This window comes from Uranotaenia lowii, chromosome 3, assembly GCF_029784155.1.
Source record: "Uranotaenia lowii strain MFRU-FL chromosome 3, ASM2978415v1, whole genome shotgun sequence".
In the NCBI taxonomy this organism is placed as follows: domain Eukaryota; kingdom Metazoa; phylum Arthropoda; class Insecta; order Diptera; family Culicidae; genus Uranotaenia; species Uranotaenia lowii.
In genome coordinates, this window is record NC_073693.1 from 304664653 (window position 1) to 304676963 (window position 12311).

Genomic DNA, 12311 nt, shown 5'->3' on the forward strand with positions numbered 1-12311 from the left:
TGTTCATTTGTTCATTTGTTCATTTGTTCATTTGTTCATTTGTTCATTTGTTCATTTGTTCATTGGTTCATTTGTTCATTTGTTCATTTGTTCATTTGTTCATTTGTTCATTTGTTCATTTGTTCATTTGTTCATTTGTTCATTTGTTCATTTGTTCATTTGTTCATTTGTTCATTTGTTCATTTGTTCATTTGTTTGTTTTTTCCATAATTCGCTTCATATTTAATTTCATTTCAACGATAGCTTTAAACACGGAAAACGTTTAGTGCCGCCCCAATTTTGTGCTTCAATTCAACAATCCCATCGCTAGTTTTAGATCCTGGTATACTTAAAAGGGGGATTTTAATCCCACATTTCAACAAACTCGTTGAATGCGAGAACGGATTCATTTAATCAATTCTAATTGGTTGCATAATTGCAATTGATTCCGGGAGGGGAAATGCCTGACATTCCCTAGTTTCCGGCAGTTATTGCCATGCCACAAATGATCGATGACACAAACGGCATCGTCAGATGGGGTTGAAGCCTGGTAAGAGAGTTAACGTTGGCTTGGCGCACCCCAAATGGGGCATGTTTGCTAATCACTGCTACTCGTACTTGCTAATAGAATTGCTCAACAAGAAGCCAATGAATTGGTTGATGTGCTGCTAATTAGTTAAAGTAGGTCCTTACAGTTTAAAGCCACTGATGGCGGAAGGGGTTGAACAGTTTGTTTAGGACTCGGAAATTTCATCTACATTGATCATTGAAAAATTTCAACAATGAGCTGAATTTTATAAAAAAAAATCTTTTTCATGTAAGAAAAATAAAAATATATTTAAATGAAATGTGTATGCTGAAGATTTCTTGTTTATTTATAAAGCTTGAATAAGAAAAAAAAGGCACGTGTTGATTATAAACAGCTAAAAATGTAGGAAACAAAAACACGGTATTTTGTTAAGGACGATCCAAGATACCCATGAGTGAAACTGAGTAAACAAACCCCGGGCCGGAAGATTTCAGAAGCGTGTAGTCAACCGAGCAGCCAGGAAGTGAAGGAAGTTCTTCGGCTTTTTTCTGTTTGCTTCTGCAGGCTACCTCGTACTCAAAACCAAACAACAAAGCAAGCCATTTGATGATGATTCAACTTTTGACAGTTGCCTTTAATTTCTATCACATTTCTTCGTTGGGTTTTCGTTAAGATATGACATGAAAGCCGCGTGTTTTTCTCCGGGCAGATTCTTAAAGCGACAAAACTGAGAAAGGTGAGTTTCTTCCAATATGTTTTAACAACAAAAAAACGATGCCCTGCTTATGAATGGGACCTCTCACAACTGGAATCACCGTCGTAGGGAGAATCTAATTAAAAAATATCAATATTTGATTGACAGTTCTCAGTTCCTTTCCTCCCATTTCAACTGCGAGTTGCTTTCAATCATATCTGCTTTGACTCATCCTCCTGTGCCCGAGCCAACGATCTTTTCATCCCGTAGTTCATATGTTCCATTCAGTGCACCGATATTCGATTACCATCTTTTTCTTGATGTAGTAAGAGAAAAAAGATCCTTTTTTGAACAAAAAATGCGTCAAGTTCAACACCCGATATTTTTGTTTATTCCTACCGGAGATCTGGCGCGCAATCTTTTAGCCAAATAAGCAAATGTTAAGAATCTATTCCTGAAAAAAACCTTCAGGTCATTGCCGATGTGCCATTTGGCCTCTTGCGAACTTTTGTTGTTTTTATTTAATCTTTACTAAATCAAATTTGCATGGAATGTAATGTTTGAACAAAATTAAATTTTCAAATGTGATTGATCTTAAAACAAGAAGGAATGATTTATTCGGGAATAGAAGGTGAAAAAATTGACAAATGAACAAATGAACAGATGAACAAATGAACAGATGAACAAATGAACAGATGAAAAAATGAACAAATGAATAAATGAACAAATGAACAAATGAACAAATGAACAAATGAACAAATGAACAAATGAACAAATGAACAAATGAACAAATGAACAAATGAACAAATGAACAAATGAACAAATGAACAAATAAACAAATGAACAAATGAACAAATGAACAAATGAACAAATGAACAAATGAACAAATGAACAAATGAACAAATGAACAAATGAACAAATGAACAAATGAACAAATGAACTAATGAACAAATGAACAAATGAACAAATGAACAAATGAACAAATGAACAAATGAACAAATGAACAAATGAACAAATGAACAAATGAACAAATGAACAAATGAACAAATGAACAAATGAACAAATGAACAAATGAACAAATGAACAAATGAACAAATGAACAAATGAACAAATGAACAAATGAACAAATGAACAAATGAACAAATGAACAAATGAACAAATGAACAAATGAACAAATGAACAAATGAACAAATGAACAAATGAACAAATGAACAAATGAACAAATTAACAAATGAACAAATGAACAAATGAACAAATGAACAAATGAACAAATTAACAAATTAACAAATTAAAAAATGAACAAATGAACAAATGAACAAATGAACAAATGAACAAATGAACAAATGAACAGATGAACAAATTAACAAATTAACAAATGAACAAATGAATAAATGAAGAAATGAAGAAATGAACAAATGAACAAATGATCAAATGAACAAATGAACAAATGAACAAATGAACAAATGAACAAATGAACAAATGAACAAATGAACAAATGAACAAATGAACAAATGAACAAATGAACAAATGAACAAATGTCCGTATGAAAATAAGATGAACAAATTAACGATTTTTGGATTAACCAAATGGACTAATACATTTTTTTCTAATCAAAGTTTGGAATTCTAACATTGAATCTAAATTTTTTATCTCGATTCTCAGTTTGAGGCGTAGAATCGAACCGTTTTGTTATTTTCTTTTGTCTTCTGTCAGAAGCAACATTGCGAACAAACTTAACGGACATTCCAAAATTCCGTTACAGACCACCGGGCGTCTTTGTCCGAAATGGTGGTCCCCCTCGGCCCTCGTTTAGTTAGGAAGCGTAAATAAAGCGAAATCTCACCAAATTCCACCACCCGGGAAAAAACAAATTCCCGAAATAAAAACGGGAGCGATTTTCGGCTTTTTTCCGTTTTGATTTCCGCGCGAAACTCACAAGAGGCCGGCACATCTTCTCGAGAATGTCAAACACAATCCAAAATCCAATAATCAACTCTCTTTGGGTTGGAAAACGGAAAGTGTCAAAGGTCAAAGTGCTTTATTCACTTGGCCATCATCCGCCGAAGACCGACCGGGAGAAATATTTTGGATTCAAGGAAACGAGACAAAACGGCGCTTTTTTCCATCTTGTGCGGATCAATGTGCTCTGGTTTTATTTTCTTCAAAGATTGGCATTCCCTCGTGTCCATTTCCAGTTTCGGTTTTTTTGACGCCGCTGTTTTTGTTCCGGAAACCAAATCTACTTAAGGCGTGAAATAGTGAATTAGATTGCGTTTCTTTTTTAATTTCGGAAGCGGCTCCGAGAGAAAAAAAATCATAAAAGACACCGATAATCGAACCCAAAAGTATCGGCAAATTCGGAAGAAGGGAGATAAGAGTCCAGTTTGTTTCTTTTCGGGCTCATCTTCGACCCTCCCCGGAAAGATTTTCCGATAGCTACCGGTGGTCCTTTTCGGTAGGACTCTTCCTTGATGCAGATGAGCGGGAAAAAACTGAAAAATGACAGGGGATGGTTTTTTTTTATTCATTTTTGCACCGATGATCGGACTAATTTTTACGAGGTTTTTTCTCTTCGTTTTTCTTTACTTTGCTCTCGATGTTTTGAAGGATGCCTTCTTTTGCATAAAAAGTGAATATTTATTAACAACTAATCGGAACAACAATGTGACAAATCTGGATTTGGGACCCGGCGTTTTTTTCCTTGGATTTTTTTTTTCGCAAATCGGGAGGGTTTCTAAGAACGTGTTTATGTTCGGAGATAATTGAATTTCCATTGTTGTGATACTTGCAGTTTGGAGTGATGCTTTTGTTGGGCCAAGAAAAATGTGTGCGATTTTTAAGCTGCTCTAGTTTTTTTTATTGCGTCACCTATCAGTTCCCATACGAGAATAAATTTACATCTTTTTGGAGCGAATTTTCTTGTTCAAAAGGAAAAAAAAATGTCGCAAAATTAAAATTTATGTGGTATGCCTAATTTGGAGATTTGTTTCAGGAGGCTTTTAACGGATTTGAAGCCGATTTTTTTTTATCACCACGTTCATCTTTCGGACATTTTCCAACGGTTTTCCAATTTGAGCGCCAAAAACAGTTTGAAGACGACCGTTAAAAAACGGGCTGATTTCAGAGAATAAATATGTTTTTGCGTTCTTTAGATAAAAACAACGAAAAAAAAACAAAAAAAATTTATAAAAAATTAATAATTTCAAAAATGATAAAATTAAAAAAAAATACAAACAAAAGACTAAAAATGATTGAAAATACTATTGAAGAATGTCAAAAATAGCAAAAATGACAAAAAAAAAACAAAAATTATAAACAAAACAAGTGGTAAATGCTTCAAAAAAAATCTGAAAATGACCGGAATCTGATTGAAAATGACGTTAATGATGATAACACCAGTTTTTTGTAGTAATAAGTGAAAAAAGTTGAGAAATAAAAACCGTTCTATTTTGGAAATACTCGATTTTGGAAACACTCGATTTTGGAAACACTAGATTTTGGCAACACAAAATGTACATTGTCGAAATCGAACGGGTGTATATTTTTTTATGTTTCAATCGCGTTGAAAAAAACCCTTATAACTCAAAGTCACATTTTGTTTGGAGCCAAAGGAGTATACATAAGTGCAGCACGAGCCTGAAGTTTGTGTGGGATTTTGAGACATTTTGTTCGGGAGGAACATGAAAATCCAGTTTTTCATGAATAACATTGGCTCCCTTTGGCAGGTCTATTTTGAATATGAATTTTATTAAAGCCTAAACTATGACAAATATTTCATCCGAAAACTGAATTTCGATTCGAGATATGGTAAAAAAATAATTATTAAGCTTCAAAAGTGGGCTAACTTTTTCCAGGGTGATATTCATCACTGTTAATACTTAAAATGTTCTCAACAGTGTCTCATTTATAATTATGAATATCGGCTTAAAAAAAGATAGCATATTCTTGAAGCTTAATAACTTTTTTATCTTAACTCAAATCGAAATGCAGCCTTCGGATGAAATATTGGTAAGACTTAAAGAAAACTTGTTTTCAAAAGAAATCGGCCAAAGGGGACCAAAATTATTCATAATACCAACAGTTCTTTGCAAAACATGAGCACTGGAGTCCCTCTGGACCGCTGCTATTTCTGCTTTATGTCTATGATATCCTGAATAGAGTGTCTGTCCTGGGATTTCCCGGGCGGAAATTCCCAGGAATTGGAAAAATTCGGGATTTCCCGATTCCCGGGAATCATATTTTCATTCCAGGGAATTCCCGTCATGTATGAAATTATTTCTCTGGAAAAGCCTGATATCCTCCGAAACCACCAACTTGTTGTTCTGTTTGAAAATATAGTCATACAAAACTCATGTTGATTCCTGTGGCATAAACATTTTGCAGCCATTTGGTGCAAGTTTTTAAATTCAATTAGATAAATTTAAAAAAATTATATGTATTCCCACACCGTTTTCATTGAATGAAAACCCACAACACTTCGAAAAATATATGAAAAATCGTGCAGCAGATAGGCAGATTGTGTTTTATTGAATGTAACATTTATGCACTTGTTTCCCTCTGGCTTTGGAAGTCAGATGAATTTCAAAACTTAAAAATAAAGAAAACGTTTTTTTTCATATGAAGAGCAAATATGTAAAATGTTCAGAAAAACGAAAAAAGTTTGGAGTAATTAAACAAATAATAAGTTTTTTTTTAACTAACCCCTAATTGGGAGGGTTTTTAAAATTCAAATTTAGGCATTATTATTAAATATTAACAATACCAAAAATATACAATAAATAAGGAAATTGATATCTAACATTTTTTTAAAGATTCCCACAAAACATTAAAAATAAATTAATTATTTTACTGATAAAAAAAATTTCAATTTTCAAGACAAGTCAGGATGAATGTTTCAAATCAATACTATTTGCTTTAAGTCATTAATTTATCAAAATGATGTTCCTTATTGTGAACTATAAATTTGCTTAAAAATGAATTCTGAGCAGTCAAGTTTTCAAATTTGAAATCAATATTATCGAAAAACCAGAGAGAAAGTAAATGAAAATTTCGTGTAAAACTTCGGACACAAGAATTTATACACAGAAATAGAATACATAAAATATAACATCAAATTTAAAACAAAATCTGAATTCTCAATTAAATGTCAGATCAGGGTAAAAATTAACAATGATTAAAAATTGTTATAAAAATGGCAGTGATTGTTATTTTCTATTCTTTTAATTTTACATTTTTTTCTTCATTTTCAGTGAAAGGATCGATTAAAAAATTCCGCTGTAGTATCTAAAAAACTTATCACGATTTATAATGTGGATTTTCGACTTAGAAAAAAAAAAACATTCAAACTTTGGAGAATTTGTACAACATGTTCAATCAAACTGACAAATTACATATTGGGAAATCTATATATATAAAAATGAATGTTTGTCTGTCTGTCTGTTCCCTATAGACTCGGAAACTACTGAACCGATCATCGTCAAAACTGGCATCTGAGGGTTTTTGAGGCCGGGGATGGTTTCTGTAATAGTCAAAACTCCATCCGACTTAAGGAAGGAGAGGCTTCCATACAAAATTTGTAGTTTTTCGAAACAAATTAAAGTCATGACATCCATTTTCTTGAGATTTTTTTTTCCTTTGGGCGGTTTGTTTTTCGTCTCTATGGTCGAGGCGTCGCGGCCAACGTCGCAAAAGGATAGTAACCCAGGCATAGCATACTGATCAGTAGGAATATTTTGGCGCGTATTTCTCAACCAAGCATATTTTCTTTGAGGGGTTTGTTTTTCGTCTCCATGGGCGAGCAAACGTCGTCGCAAGAGGATGGTAACCAAAGCACACTGTTCATTGATTGCTGGAAAATTTAACAATAAGGCGCCTGTTTCTCAAACACGTGGGGCGATATGCAACCTAGATGTGTTTTTTTCTTGCTTATTTGATTTGTACACAGCACGTGGTAATAAATGACGCCTAGATGTGACACGGATTGGTATTTTATTAATCGAATCAAAACCAATTGAAAGATTTGCTAAAATACTTCCATATTTAGTTCGTGTTAATGTAGGTAGCATTCGACTTTTCATTCAAGGAACATTAGAACATGTTCAAACGTTCAACTTTTTCTGTTAAAAAAAAAAAAAAATAAAAATTAGGTTTTCTTCTAGAAATTGTTACTTCGGCCCAAATACACAACTGAAACGAATTTAGAAATAAAAATGGGAGCTTTTTATTTTAAATAATTCTGAAAAAACCATTGTACTTTTTGCTTACATACCAATTCAAGTACGTACTTAACATGAAAAGTGTTTTTGTGTTACATGGCTGCATAAAAGAGACTTTTAATCCGCTTCGTTTTTGAAAAGCGAGACTTTAGAACCGATATTCAACTGGACGCAAAATGTTTAAAACAAATTTTTAGTTTACCCTTAAAGTGTTAAAAACAATATTCCTCTCTGTCAACTTACACGGTGGGGCAAGGGCAAACGTCGAACTTTTAAGAAATTCATCTTCAAAATGATTCAATATGTTGGAAAGATCAGAAGGGGTATTCCGAATGTTGAAACTGCAGCGGATATTGAAAATTCTTAAATGTCTTTGTAAATGAAGGTCATTCCCTTTGAACAGCATTCGTTAAAAGTGGAGTAACAAACATAAATTTTATATTGCAGGAATACTGCAGAGGTATCAGTGAAACTTGATAAAACAAAAAACAGGAATTCGTATTAAATCCATTTTAAAGCCATTACTCTGACGCATCTGTAAATAAGCTTTGCATTGACACTTGCCCCAATATGCGGGACAAATGTAAACTTAGAAATTTGTTTTTAACTAAATTTTTAAAATTTTACTTTCAAAAAAAAAATATAAAAAAAAACGCTGAGAACTTATTTAGTGATGCAACTGATATTTTTTTAATATTTGTATGTTTACCGTAGTAAATTTATTTAAAAAAAAAGAAATTTGCACTGTATTTAATACATAACTAATTTAATATATTTTTCATTACCATGATAAGTGCTGTTTGGGTATCGAGCCGGTTAAATTTGCCTACCTTCTTCAAGCAGTGGGGGACAAAATTGAAAAAGATGGGAGAGCTCCCATGTAAATTTAAGATAAAGAGCTTTTCAAAGAAGGGACGATATTTAAAAAGGTTTTTTTGGGTACAGAGTACAAATTTCAGATCTTGAAAAACCAGTTTAGAGATCAGTAAATAATATATACCATCTTTAAATTGCTATTCAGAACTGCAGCTGCAGCTCTCATTTCGAAGTTGTTGGTTCTGAAGTATGATGAGGTTTGATTTAAAACAATGCTCTCTAAAATCTAAATTTTAATAAATTTTTACAAATTACATTTATTTCCGGAAGGTGTAGCAAAGCACAACGGGTCAGCTAGTGATCAATAAAAATTGCTAAAATGAAAATAAAAATAATGAATTCCAAGCTTTGTTGATAAAATAGAAAGCACAAAGTCAATACAAATTTAGTTAACATTGGGCATTAAAATTTATCTTTTCAGTTGCTACTTGAAATAATTATCGAACTTTCTAATGATAAATTAAAAATCATCATCAATTAAAAAAATGATTTCAGATAATGAAAATAAAAGAAATAAAATTTATTAATTTTGTTTTTAAGTTTTAAATTTCAAGCTCTAAATATTTTGTAAGTTTCAATAGGAATATTCGGTCCTGGAAAGGAAAGAACGTGGGAACTATATTTTTCCTATTAAAAATTTACTTTCGAAGGCTTCCAAGAAAATTATGATTTAAGAACATAAAAATTTAGTAATTAAAAAAAAACAAAAACAAACATAAAAAAATATTTCATGAACTTCAAAAAGGTTTACTTTAAAATTCGGTAGAATTATTTGAAAATTAAAACAAAATATGGAAAAGCTCAAGGCTTAGGTAAAGGATGAATAAAATTGGTCCAAGAACAGAACCCTGAGACACTCCGGAATTTACTGATAAGGAACTAGATAATTTGATGTAATCTATGACTGCTTGTTGTCTGTTTTTTAAATAGGAAGAAATAAGTTCAACAGCTCATGGCAAAAATTATAATTATTATTCAGTGTTTTCCCGATCAGGAGAGCACCCGATCAGGAGAGCATATCAAAATAAGAACTTATCATATCTCAACGAGATATTTATATCTTTTTCAGTAAGAATATTGTTCTCATAATTTTCGACTCTTAGTTTCTTGAATCTTAGTTATATCTTGTTTTGATTGACATTCTTGAATAGGATTGGACTCACTTTCAACGATAAAGAATTTGTTTCAATTTGTTATAATATATTATAACCGTATCTTATTTTGATATGCATATAACTTTCCATGAAACACGGACATCGAAATCAATGGCCCAAACCGTACTTTAATGAGTTTCCCTCAACAGATTCGTAAAATTGAATTAAATTTTTGGGATACCAAAAACGGAGCATGATTTTAGCAAATAGTGTGGGTTACTGACATTCCCCTAGAAATTTTTCTCGAATCATTCATATCTTGATAAGTTATAATTTTGATAGGATTTGTTCTGCCTAATATCAAACTATGCTATCTGAACCAGATATAATCTTGATAGGAGCATATCAAAAACTGATATAATTTAGCTATGATCGTATAGATTTTTTGATACAATTTGAGATAGTTTAACATCCTACGAGTACTGAATTATAACTCATTTAGATAGAAAAAAAAGTATCAAAATATCTCATCTTAATATAATTATGTTTTTCCCTCCTGAACCGGCATATCAGAATAATAACTCAAACGTATCTCACCAAAATATTTACATCTGATTCAGTTATAATTAAGTACTCTAAATTTTCGATTTTAAGTTTCTCGAATCTGAATTATATGTTATTCTGATTGACAGACTTGAATGGGGTTGAGCTCATTTTCAATGATAAAGATTTTTTTCGGATTGCTCTAAAATAAAATGATTATATCATATTTTGATATACGTGCAACTTTTTATGAAACACGGACATCGAAGTCAACGGCCCAAACCGTGCATTAATCCCGATTAGGAGGGAAAAACTAAATCATATCAAGATGAGATATTTTTATACTTATTTTTTTTCTTATCTAAATGAGTTACGGTTCAGTACTCGTTGGATGTTAAAATATCTCAAATCATATAAAAAAATCTATGCGATCATAGCTAAATTATATCAATTTTAGATATGCTCTTTTCAAGATGATATCTCATTCAGATAGCATAGTTTGATATTGGGCAGAACAAAACCTATCAAAATTATATCTTATCAAGATATGAGTGCTTCGAAAAAATTTTCTAGTGGAAGGTCAATAAACAACATTATATGTTTAAACCATGCCCCATTTTTGGTTTCCCAAAAATTTGGTTCAATTTTATGAATCGGTTGAGCGAAACTCGTTAATGTAAGCTTACCTGGGTTTGGGCCATTGACTTCGATGTCCGTGTTTCATAAAAAGTTGTACGTATATCAAAATAAGATATAATCATTTTATTTTAGGACAATCCGAAAAAAAATCTTGATCATTGAAAATGAGCTCAACCCCATTCAAGTTTGTTAATCAGAATAAGATATAATTCAGATTTCAGAAACTTTAAATCGAAAATTTGGAGTACTCAATTATAACTGAATCAGATGTAAATATTTTGGTGAGATACGTTTGAGTTATTATTCTGATATGCCCGATCAGGAGGGAAAAACATAATTATATTAAGATGAGATATTTTGATACTAATTTTTTTTTCTATCTAAATGAGTTATAATTCAGTACTCGTAGGATGTTAAAATATCTCAAATTATATTAAAAAATCGATACGATCATAGCTAAATTATATCAGTTTTTGATATGCTATTATCAAGATTATATCTGGTTCAGGTAGCATAGTTTGATATTAGGCAGAACAAATCCTATCAAAATTATAACTTATCAAGATATGAATGCTTCGAGAAAAATTTCTAGTGTAATGTCAGTAACTCACACTATTTGCTAAAATCATGCTTCATTTTTGGTATCACAAAAATGTGATTCAATTTTATGAATCTGCTGAGCTAAACTCAATAAAGTACGGTTTGGGCCGTTGACTTCGATGTCCGCCCGATCAGGAGAGCATATCAAAATAAAAACTCAAACGTATCTCACCAAGATATTTACATCTGATTCAGTTATAGTTAATAACTCAAACATTTTGATTTGAAGGTTCTCCAATCTGAATTATATCTAATTCTGATTGACAGGCTTGAATGGGGTTGAGTTCATTTTCAATGAGAAAGATGTTTTTCGGATTGTCCTAAAATAAAATGATTATATCTAAATTTGATATACGTGCAACTTTTTCTGAAACACGGACATTGAAGTCAACGGCCCAAACTGTGCTTTAATGAGTGTCGCTCAACAGGTTCAAAAAAATTGAATCGAATTTTTGGGAAAACAAAAATGGAGCATGGCTTAAGCAAATAGTGTGGGTTACTGACATTCCACTAGAAAATTTTCTCGAAGCATTCATATCTTGATAAGTTATAATTTTGATAGGATTTGTTCTACCCAATATCAAACTATGCTATCTGAATGAGATATAATCTTGATAGGAGCATATCAAAAACTGATATAATTTAGCTATGATCGTATAGATTTTTTGATATTATTTGAGATATTTTAACATCCTACGAGTACTGAATTATAACTCATTCGGGTAGAAAAAAATCAGTATCAAAATATCTCATTTTGATATAATTTTGTTTTTCCCTTCTGATCGGGCGTGTTTCATGGAAAGTTGTATGCATATCAAAATAAGATACGGTTATCAAATATTATAACAATTTGAAACAAATTCTTTATCGTTGAAAGTGAGTTCAATCCTATTCAAGAATGCCAATCAAAATAACATATAACCAAGATTCAAGAAACTAAGAGTCAAAAATTATGAGAACAATATTCTAACTGAAAAAGATATAAATATCTCGTTGAGATATGTTTAAGTTCTTATTTTGATATGCTCTCCTGATCGGGTTTCGCTCAACGGATCCATAAAATTGAATCAAATTTTTGGGAAACCAAAAACGGAGCATGGTTTTAGCATATAATGTGGTTTATTGACATTCCACTAGAAATT